This window comes from Lampetra fluviatilis, chromosome 22 (genome assembly GCF_964198595.1).
Source record: "Lampetra fluviatilis chromosome 22, kcLamFluv1.1, whole genome shotgun sequence".
Lineage (NCBI taxonomy): Eukaryota > Metazoa > Chordata > Hyperoartia > Petromyzontiformes > Petromyzontidae > Lampetra > Lampetra fluviatilis.
In genome coordinates, this window is record NC_136296.1 from 1,217,501 (window position 1) to 1,227,500 (window position 10,000).

Genomic DNA, 10,000 nt, shown 5'->3' on the forward strand with positions numbered 1-10,000 from the left:
CCTGGCTCGGGTGCGTGACAACGGAGCAGTCAAGTCGCCGAACGAGTTCTGCGAGACGACTCAAGTTGCCGCCCTGCCGTCCTCTTCTTGCTGCAGCCCCGGGCGGGTCGTAACGATACGCACCCGGCCTTTACACACACCTCACCCATCTTTCGAGGGCCGGGTGGGGCCGATTTTGTTTTCTCTCATGACTCGATTGTGCGGAGCGCGGTTCGGACTGTGGGTATGTGTGTGTAATAACGATGAACGCGCTATCTGCTTGTTGCTCGGTGTCAATTAAAGTGTGTACGTGTGTTGAGAATGGACGGAGAGTATGCTGTGCTTGCTGAGTGTTAAATTGTGTGTGCGCGCTGCGGTGTGGAGTTGTTATATTGATGGCGAAGTTAATTATTAACTCGGGAGCGTCGGGTATCTTGCGCTGTATCATCTCGTGGGTTACCTTGTGCGATGGGCTTAATTGGAAAATATATATATATTTTTTTGGTCTATTGTGCTGCGAGGTGCTATGTGCGATGTGGTTGTTGCAAGAGAGAGAATATTTGTGTTGTTGCTGCAATGTTACGACTGGATTAATGGTGTGTTGGTTACCTGCAGATAGGCTTGCTATTGTGCTTAAATGTGCGCGTGTGATCGCGATATGCTGACTGTATGTGCTGTTACACCGTTCTGTACGGTTATGGGGTGCGATGCATTGATTGACTATTGGGGTTGGGATGTTATTAATTGTGCGTACCTGTTGGAAATTGGTAACAAATTCGAGGGGGACCCTATTATTTGGTCGTATGGATGTTATGTACACGCGATTTTGTGTATATTATGGGTAACGGCGCTTTGTGAGAGAGAGAGCGCGCTTTGAGGGTGCGTGATGACGCCGTTGTGGGTGTCTCAAAGGTTAATGCTAATGGGACCGTAAATTGGCGCCAAGTTGCGTCGCGTATTCGGTTGGTCGCATGCAGCCACGAGTTGCTTTGCGAGTTGGGTTGTGTAACCAATGTGGTTGGTAAAATATTGGTTAAAAATTCCCCGATATGACTGCTGCGCGCAGCAAGCTGGGGCTGTGCGGTTATCGTTGTTGGGATTGTTACAGTAAGACGGGGGAAGCAATTTGTGACCCCCAGCAAAGGGAAGCTGGGGTGCACGAATGGAGAAAACTGGCCACGTGTTCGCACGCTGGGCCGCCATTTTGCGCACACGCGGGGTATGGCGTCGATGCGCTTTGCGGAAAGGGCCGCCATTTTGAGTGCGCGCGAGATATTGCGCGAACGCGCTGGGCGAAGGGGGCCGCCATTTTGAGCGCGCGGGAAAAACCTCGGTGGGGCAAATATTCCATCTGTTATGCCTGCCATTGTTGATTGGGTGATGCACGAGTGGTGGTCACGTCGGCCTATGGCTGATGGCTGACCTGACAGCCCGGAGGCGAGACCTCCGTGGTATGTCTTAAACTAATGGGCCGTGTGCTCATATGGCTCGGGGAGTCATGGTTCAGTTGTGCGGAGGCATGTAAGTTGTGACACGTACGCGCGCGTTGTAAGGAAATAGCAGCAAAACTTGAGGACAATCGATGGTTCATGATGGAAGAAGGGTATACATTTTTTTAAAAATAACCCGTGGCCATTTGACCACTGGCCATTTTTAAAAGGGCGGAATGTTGTATCCTAACCCTTCTTCCAAACTTGATATTTTTATATATTATCATCATTGATATATAATGAATGAAAACACACCAAAGCGCAGTAAACTGCAAAACACCAGGTGTTGTAGTAATGAACGGGAGGAGGGCTAAGATGGCAGAATTGCAACCTTGCTTCAGGGATAGATAAGGCCTGATAAACGGACACCTGTCACCCGTGCAGGCGGCAGAGACAGTGGGAAAGTCAGCCAGACATAGCTAAGGCAAAAAGCCCAACCATCTATGACCTCAGCACATGGGCGAATAATGGAACAGTGTCGACTCGAATGCAATGAAAGGAAGCAGAGGCGCCTTTGTCTGGATCACGGCCACAGAAGGCCGGGGGGGTCATCACTGATTGTGTGTTAGGGATTTCGAGCTAATTGGAACACGTGCACACAGAGAGGAGAAACACGCCTTGTTCTCTGCAGCTGAAAAAGTCAAGATAAACTCAGCTCAAGGTTGTGTATACAGGAGAGGGGGCTGATTAACAACCACTACACGTCTGAACGTGAGGGGGCCTTGTCCTGAAATTAATCACACTCCCAGAGCAGAAGGTTGGATGACCACAGTGAGACGAAAATAAGGGTGTTGCTCTCTCTCTCTCAAGGCTGCAGGCTCAGCTGAACAGCGAGGCTGCGGGGGGGGGGGGGGTTACCAAAAGTTCGTGTTTGCCTAGTTAAGTCGAAAAGCTCAATTATTCTGTATTGCTATTAAAATAACGTTAAAGTCGGAGTTTAACAACAGGGTAGGCTAAAGTTATTGATACAACTCGACCCGAAGCATAACGGGATAAATCACCACCAGGTCGAAATAAAATACCTAATAAAAGAGCGATGTTAAATCCAGGGTCGGAGAGAAAGGGAGATCCCGGCCGTCTTTGTATCCCCGCAGCGCGGGATATGAGTGTGTATACGCTCGGGGAAACACCTCCACTTGAGTCAAGCACCACGATGGGAAATGACAGACCTTAGGTTACACATAGAATCATAACTGGGAAATGGTAAGGGACAAATGTTAAAACTTTTAATCATTTCTTCATGCGTCAGCGAGGGTCGGGGGGAGTGTGCCCCTCCCTCCAGGTGGTGCAACACGGACAAAGACGCCTATGAGACGATTTGTAACGTCTGTGTTTTGGTTCATGAAGAAGGCCAAACAAGGGATGAATCGCACCCAGACAGAGAGACGACCTCGAGGCAATTTGTAACACCTGATTGTTTGCTCGTGGATTTTATGGAGGGAATATGACCACGGGATATATCGTGGGTGATGCACACAAGGACACACGGACGTACTGACACACACATGAACACACCTACACACGGACAGATCCTGACACAGTAAATCAAAAGAAACCCCGCCTTGTGGGCAGGACCCAAAGGGATTTTTCGGCATAAAAGAAAGGACTCTGAGCATTGGAAACCAGTTCGACCAGGAGTCAACTCATCACGAGTGCGACCAACAGGGTCGACTCATGAGCGAGCTCGACCGGAAGGGTCGGCTCGACTCATCAGCCGAGTCCGACCAGAAGTGTCAACTCATCAGGAGCTCGACCGAGCGGGTCGACTCAAGGGCGAGCTGCGACTAACGGGTCGGCTCGACTCTTCAGCTTCTGGGACTCAGCCGAGTTCAGCTGGCTCTCGGGGCTCGACTCAAGCAGCTCCCCGTCTCCTCTGCAGGCGGGCAAGACCCGCTTGACAGCTCAACCTGCCGCGTCAGAGGCCCCTGCTGGCAGCCAGGGTCGCGGTCTGGTGACGAGAGGACGACGGTGCGCTGCGAGCGAGCTGCGGGCGCCACCTACCGACCGGGTTCCGAACTACGACAGCGTATCAACAGGCATCCAACCAATTCCCCACGGCGACAGAGGAGCGACTAATACGTATGACGCGCACCGCCCCCTCACCACACGACCACCAGGCGTTTGTTTGACATAAAGAACCGACTCCGAACACTGACTATTGAAGACAACTCTTACCACTCAAACCCACTCGAACCCATAAGCCATCCGTGGCTGTGAAGAAAAACTCGAGACCGAGTGATGGCCATCCGTCATTTATAAGAGTATTATCTTTAATATTTAGTGGACTGTACTCTTAATCGCATAAATTCCCAACAGATCCATCAATACGAATTGATTCTTGGCACCTCCTTCCGCCGAGCCACTCTGTTGTCAGATAACCTGCGATGTATCTGTTGAGATTGGTGCCTTTAAGAATAATAACTGTTTTTGATTGTGTTTTTATCGCCGTATAATCTTTCAAGTATAATCATTCATTAACGTTAAGGTTTTCTTAGCATAGTATTTGCATGTTTTAACGACTCTCTCTCACTAACAACCATCGCGTTACGCGGGATCCATGTGCCGTTGTCAAGTGAAATCAGACAATCATTGATGATACTGTATTGATGCCGTGTTGACGTTCCGGGATTGAGAGTTCGCATACTATATCATAGTTGAGGTTGAATTAGTAATAAATTGATTAATACAGAAGTGGTTGTGTGATTCTTTCCTGAAGTCTATGCATAAGATCTGCTTCTGCGTTGAGATCTGAACTTGGTGACCTTAATAAACACACTAACACATACTCAGTAAACGTTAAAGCGATAACGGGGCGAACCGGGGACCTAAATAAGCGAGAATGAGACGAACCTAGACAACGAGGCCGAGTTAATCTAAGTTAATCTTGTATACTTACACCACACCTGCATAACTGCATACGATTAATTGCCTTATTCCGATCGATAACCCACCCTCGTCACCGAGGCAGGGTCTGGTTATCATAACGACTTGCATTATCATAATTACACCCACTCGCATAATTACTACAATTACCTCTCGAATTGGCATAATTAAATGTGCGTAATTACATGGATTAAAGTATTTCCGGATAATTACACGTTTGGCCATATTTCAATTGATTATTATTATTATTTTCACTGAATATTCATAACCCACATATACAACATAATAATTTCACCCACGCACGCATACAACACATCAAAATTTTCACACCCAACATATACAACAGTGTGCTCATATGGCTCGGGGAGTCATGGTTCAGTTGTGCGGAGGCAGACTGAACCTGGTGTGCCGGGGGCTCACGGGTTTTGGGTTAGGGCGTTATTGTCTCTATAAGAGAACATTACCCCGTAGGGGGGGTCGTTGATATCTGGCCTTGCCGAGGGATTGATCTTCCCTTGGCTATGAAGCGCATTTCAAAGATTGATGGAGCTCGTTGACGGGGTTGCAGTGGCAGACGTGTCTTATATATTTGGACGATATCATTGTCTTCAGCCGCACATTTGAAGAACATTTAACACGGCTGGAGACAGTGTTCACGAGGATGCGCTCTGCGAATTTAAAATTTAAACCAAAGAAATGCCACCTACTGCAACGGTCCGTCCGTTATCTGGGGCACATTGTGAGTGCTGAGGGGGTGTCCACGGATCCGGAAAAGACGGCGTGCGTCCGGGATTGGCCGACTCCGGCCACCGTGGGGGATGTTCGGCGGTTTTTGGGATTTGCCTCGTATTACCGAAGATTTGTGCCGGGTTTTGCGACGATTGCGAGGCCCTTGCATCTCCTTACGGGTAAAGGACGGAAATTTGTTTGGGGACAGCCGGAAGAGGCGGCCTTTCGGAGTCTGCGTGATCTATTGGCTACGGCTCCGACATTGGATTATCCCGATTTTGATCGCCCTTTCATTCTTGATACGGACGCGAGTGACACAGGTAATGGGGCGGTATTATCACAGTCTAAAGGGGGCGTAGAGCGCGTCGTGGCGTATGGTAGCCGAGTCTTGTCGCCTGCGGAAACACGCTACTGTGTCACTCGTAGAGAACTTTTGGCGGTTGGTTTTTCCTACGGCAATTTCGACCGTACCTTTACGGTCGTTCCTTTATTGTGCGTACGGATCATGCGGCATTGCAATATGCACTTAAAATGGACCAGCCATCGGGACAGTGGGCACGTTGGTTGGACACGCTACAGGCATTTTCCTTCCAAATTCAACATCGGAAGGGAGTGCGCCATGCGAACGCTCACGCACTTTCCAGATTACCAGGGCGCGCCCCTTGTAAATGTGCGTCGGGGACGCATAGGTGTTCGCCGATTCTAAACCCCCCTCAGCCGCTTACGTTGGCCGTCGAGAAGTCGGATACTCTGATGGAACCGGGACCGACTGACGGGGTTTTGAATCTGCCGCGGTCTGTCTGGATTCGGGAACAAATGATGGATGAGTTGTTGTTGTCCATGCGGAAGCGGTCTATGAGGGACAATGGGAGTCCGAGTACGGCTGTGGGGCCGCGAACCGCTCTCCGAGATGGTCTGCTTATGTGGCGAGAAGGGTTCCAGGAAAGCTGGCGTGTGGTGCTACCAACGTCCTTGCGATTCGAGTTGATTAGAACTCTCCATTGTGACACACTATTGCATTTAGGGGTGCAGAAGACTTTGTTGACGTTGCAACGTCATTATTTTTGGCAAGGCTGGTGTGTGTCCATCGCTGATGGGATAGTAAGGGAGGAGCATGGCCGAGTGCTGCTCATCCCCGAAATGGCACTAGCTGAGAGTATGGTAAATGGATGTTGCCGTGGGTTGACGACCACGGTGAGGGTTACGGCGAATTAAACGTTACCGCTGGGGAGCGTGGCTCTCTCCACGCGAGGGTGTGCGATTAGGGGTTTTGTTGGTTTGTTGAGAGTGACTGTGGGTACATGCTGTGTACGTCTGAGGTCTGTGCTGGTCCTCAAGGGAGGACTGCTGGTGGGTAAGAGCAGAAATTTTTTTGTTGTTGTTGTTGTTTCACGTGTAAATAATATTGTTGTTAAAATGTAAATACTGGGGCGTCCATCGCGGTTATTTATTATTGGGGTTTTCTTAAGCGGGCCGGAATTACATCATCTCCACTACCCTGGGGCCGGGTGGCTGTCGTGTACGACATGCGGATGTGCGTTGTTGTGCTTTGTGCTGTTGTTGTTCTTGTTGTTATATTACATGCTTAGTGTCCTTTAAGGGGGAAGGTCGGTTCACCGCATTACGCTTTGGTATTGTTCAGCCGAGGTCGGCTGGGTTTTTTCTATGGGGGAGGGTGGTGTAATGAGGGCGAAAGCGACCTTCCGGATGTGACGTCACGAGGAGGCGGAGCCAGGTGACGTGGGTGAAAGGTTGGGGTCCTTAAGTGGGTAAACCGGAAAGAGAAGGCAGTCGGGTTGTGAATGGAAAAGGGTGAGGCCACGAGGGCGAATGAGAGGAGGGGGGCACCGCCGGCGAGCGGGAGCCGACCCCAGAGTACAGCCAGGAAGGCTGTGTGTTAGAGGCAGCGGTGTGGCTGCAGAGAGTCGCAGGAGCGACGAAGAGAGAGGAGAGTACAGCCAGGAAGGCTGTGTGTTAGAGGCAGCGGTGTGGCTGCAGAGAGTCGCAGGAGCGACGAAGAGAGAGAGAGACAGCACGAGGCTGTCAGCGCTGCGGAGTGAGCAGCAGCGATTACAGCCAAGGGGGCTGAGAGTGAGTAACAGCAGCGGAGCTGCTGTGGGGGCTGCAAGAGCGGCAAAGAACAGCAGCGGGGCTGCTGATGGTGACTGGAGCAACATCGGAACCAGCACTGAAAGAATAAGAAGAGACAGCCGTGTGGGTAATACAGTACGGACCAAATAAAGGACACTGAGCCAGAGATCGTGGTCAAGTCTTTTATTACACAAGTACTAACCAGGCTCGACCCTGCTTAGCTTCCGAGATCAGACGAGATCGGGCGCATTCAGGGTGATATGGTCGTAGGCCATACTTGCAGAGACCTGACGCACATACATATGTAAAAATCAAGATTCAACTCTACTGCGGGAGGTCAACACTCATGAAAACGTTTATTCTGGACTCCTGGTTGAGCCCCGAAAGAGTGGCATTAAACGGTCTTTTACAAGAAAATATTGATCCCAATGCAGTACAACCATATCCACGTGCAATTGGCAGGTGAACTGACTGGGTGAATTGAAGAGTAAAACGCGACCCATCCAGATACGAAAATGCAAAAGCCTACAACACCTGGTATTCCCAGGCAGTCTCCCATGCAAGTACTAACCAGGCTCGACCCTGCTTAGCTTTCGAGATCAAAGGAGATCGGGCGCATTCAGGGTGACATGGTCGTAGGCCATACTTGCAGAGACCTGACGCACATTCATATGTTAAAATCAAGATTCAACTCTACTGCGGGAGGTCAACACTCATGAAAACGTTATTTTCTGGACTCCTGGTTGAGCCCCGAAAGAGTGGCATTAAACGGTCTTTTACAAGAAAATCTTGATCCCAATGCAGTACACCATATCCGCGTGCAATTGGCAGGTGAACTGACTGGGTGAATTGAAGAGTAAAACGCGACCCATCCAGATACGAAAATGCAAAATCCTACAACACCTGGTATTCCCAGGCAGTCTCCCATCCAAGAACTAACCAGGCTCGACCCTGCTTAGCTTCCAAGATCAGACGAGATCGGGCGCATTCAGGGTGATATGGTCGTAGGCCATACTTGCAGAGACCTGACGCACATTCATATGTTAAAATCAAGATTCAACTCTACTGCGGGAGGTCAACACTCATGAAAACGTTTATTCTGGACTCCTGGTTGAGCCCCGAAAGAGTGGCATTAAACGGTCTTTTACAAGAAAATATTGATCCCAATGCAGTACACCATATCCGCGTGCAATTGGCAGGTGAACTGACTGGGTGAATTGAAGAGTAAAACGCGACCCATCCAGATACGAAAATGCAAAAGCCTACAACACCTGGTGTTCCCAGGCAGTCTCCCATCCAAGTGTAATGCGGGCGAAAGCGACCTTCCGGATGTGACGTCACGAGGAGGTGGAGCCAGGTGACGTGGGTGAAAGGTTGGGGTCCTTAAGTGGGTAAACCGGAAAGAGAAGGCAGTCGGGTTGTGAATGGAAAAAGGTGAGGCCACGAGGGCGAATGAGAGGAGGGGGGCACCGCCGGCGAGCGGGAGCCGACCCCAGAGTACAGCCAGGAAGGCTGTGTGTTAGAGGCAGCGGTGTGGCTGCAGAGAGTCGCAGGAGCGACGAAGAGAGAGGAGAGTACAGCCAGGAAGGCTGTGTGTTAGAGGCAGCGGTGTGGCTGCAGAGAGTCGCAGGAGCGACGAAGAGAGAGAGAGACAGCACGAGGCTGTCAGCGCTGCGGAGTGAGCAGCAGCGATTACAGCCAAGGGGGCTGAGAGTGAGTAACAGCAGCGGAGCTGCTGTGGGGGCTGCAAGAGCGGCAAAGAACAGCAGCGGGGCTGCTGATGGTGACTGGAGCAACATCGGAACCAGCACTGAGAGAATAAGAAGAGACAGCCGTGTGGGTAATACAGTACGGACCAAATAAAGGACACTGAGCCAGAGATCGTGGTCAAGTCTTTTATTACACAAGTACTAACCAGGCTCGACCCTGCTTAGCTTCCGAGATCAGACGAGATCGGGCGCATTCAGGGTGATATGGTCGTAGGCCATACTTGCAGAGACCTGACGCACATACATATGTAAAAATCAAGATTCAACTCTACTGCGGGAGGTCAACACTCATGAAAACGTTTATTCTGGACTCCTGGTTGAGCCCCGAAAGAGTGGCATTAAACGGTCTTTTACAAGAAAATATTGATCCCAATGCAGTACACCATATCCGCGTGCAATTGGCAGGTGAACTGACTGGGTGAATTGAAGAGTAAAACGCGACCCATCCAGATACGAAAATGCAAAAGCCTACAACACCTGGTGTTCCCAGGCAGTCTCCCATCCAAGTGTAATGCGGGCGAAAGCGACCTTCCGGATGTGACGTCACGAGGAGGTGGAGCCAGGTGACGTGGGTGAAAGGTTGGGGTCCTTAAGTGGGTAAACCGGAAAGAGAAGGCAGTCGGGTTGTGAATGGAAAAGGGTGAGGCCACGAGGGCGAATGAGAGGAGGGGGGCACCGCCGGCGAGCAGGAGCCGACCCCAGAGTACAGCCAGGAAGGCTGTGTGTTAGAGGCAGCGGTGTGGCTGCAGAGAGTCGCAGGAGCGACGAAGAGAGAGGAGAGTACAGCCAGGAAGGCTGTGTGTTAGAGGCAGCGGTGTGGCTGCAGAGAGTCGCAGGAGCGACGAAGAGAGAGAGAGACAGCACGAGGCTGTCAGCGCTGCGGAGTGAGCAGCAGCGATTACAGCCAAGGGGGCTGAGAGTGAGTAACAGCAGCGGAGCTGCTGTGGGGGCTGCAAGAGCGGCAAAGAACAGCAGCGGGGCTGCTGATGGTGACTGGAGCAACATCGGAACCAGCACTGAGAGAATAAGAAGAGACAGCCGTGTGGGTAATACAGTACG

The 10,000-nt window shown here is 50.8% G+C and overlaps 2 non-coding genes across 2 annotated transcripts; both read right to left on the reverse strand.

Annotated features, from left to right (window-relative positions):
* Positions 1 to 7,694: 7,694 nt before the first annotated feature.
* On the reverse strand, positions 7,695 to 7,813 carry LOC144939272 (5S ribosomal RNA). The gene has a single exon (XR_013638462.1). It is a non-coding gene; the product is annotated as a 5S ribosomal RNA (ribosomal RNA).
* A 250-nt stretch (positions 7,814 to 8,063) lies between these two features.
* LOC144939270 (5S ribosomal RNA) lies at positions 8,064 to 8,182 on the reverse strand. Its single transcript, XR_013638460.1, has one exon. It is a non-coding gene; the product is annotated as a 5S ribosomal RNA (ribosomal RNA).
* Between the last annotated feature and the right edge of the window lie 1,818 nt (positions 8,183 to 10,000).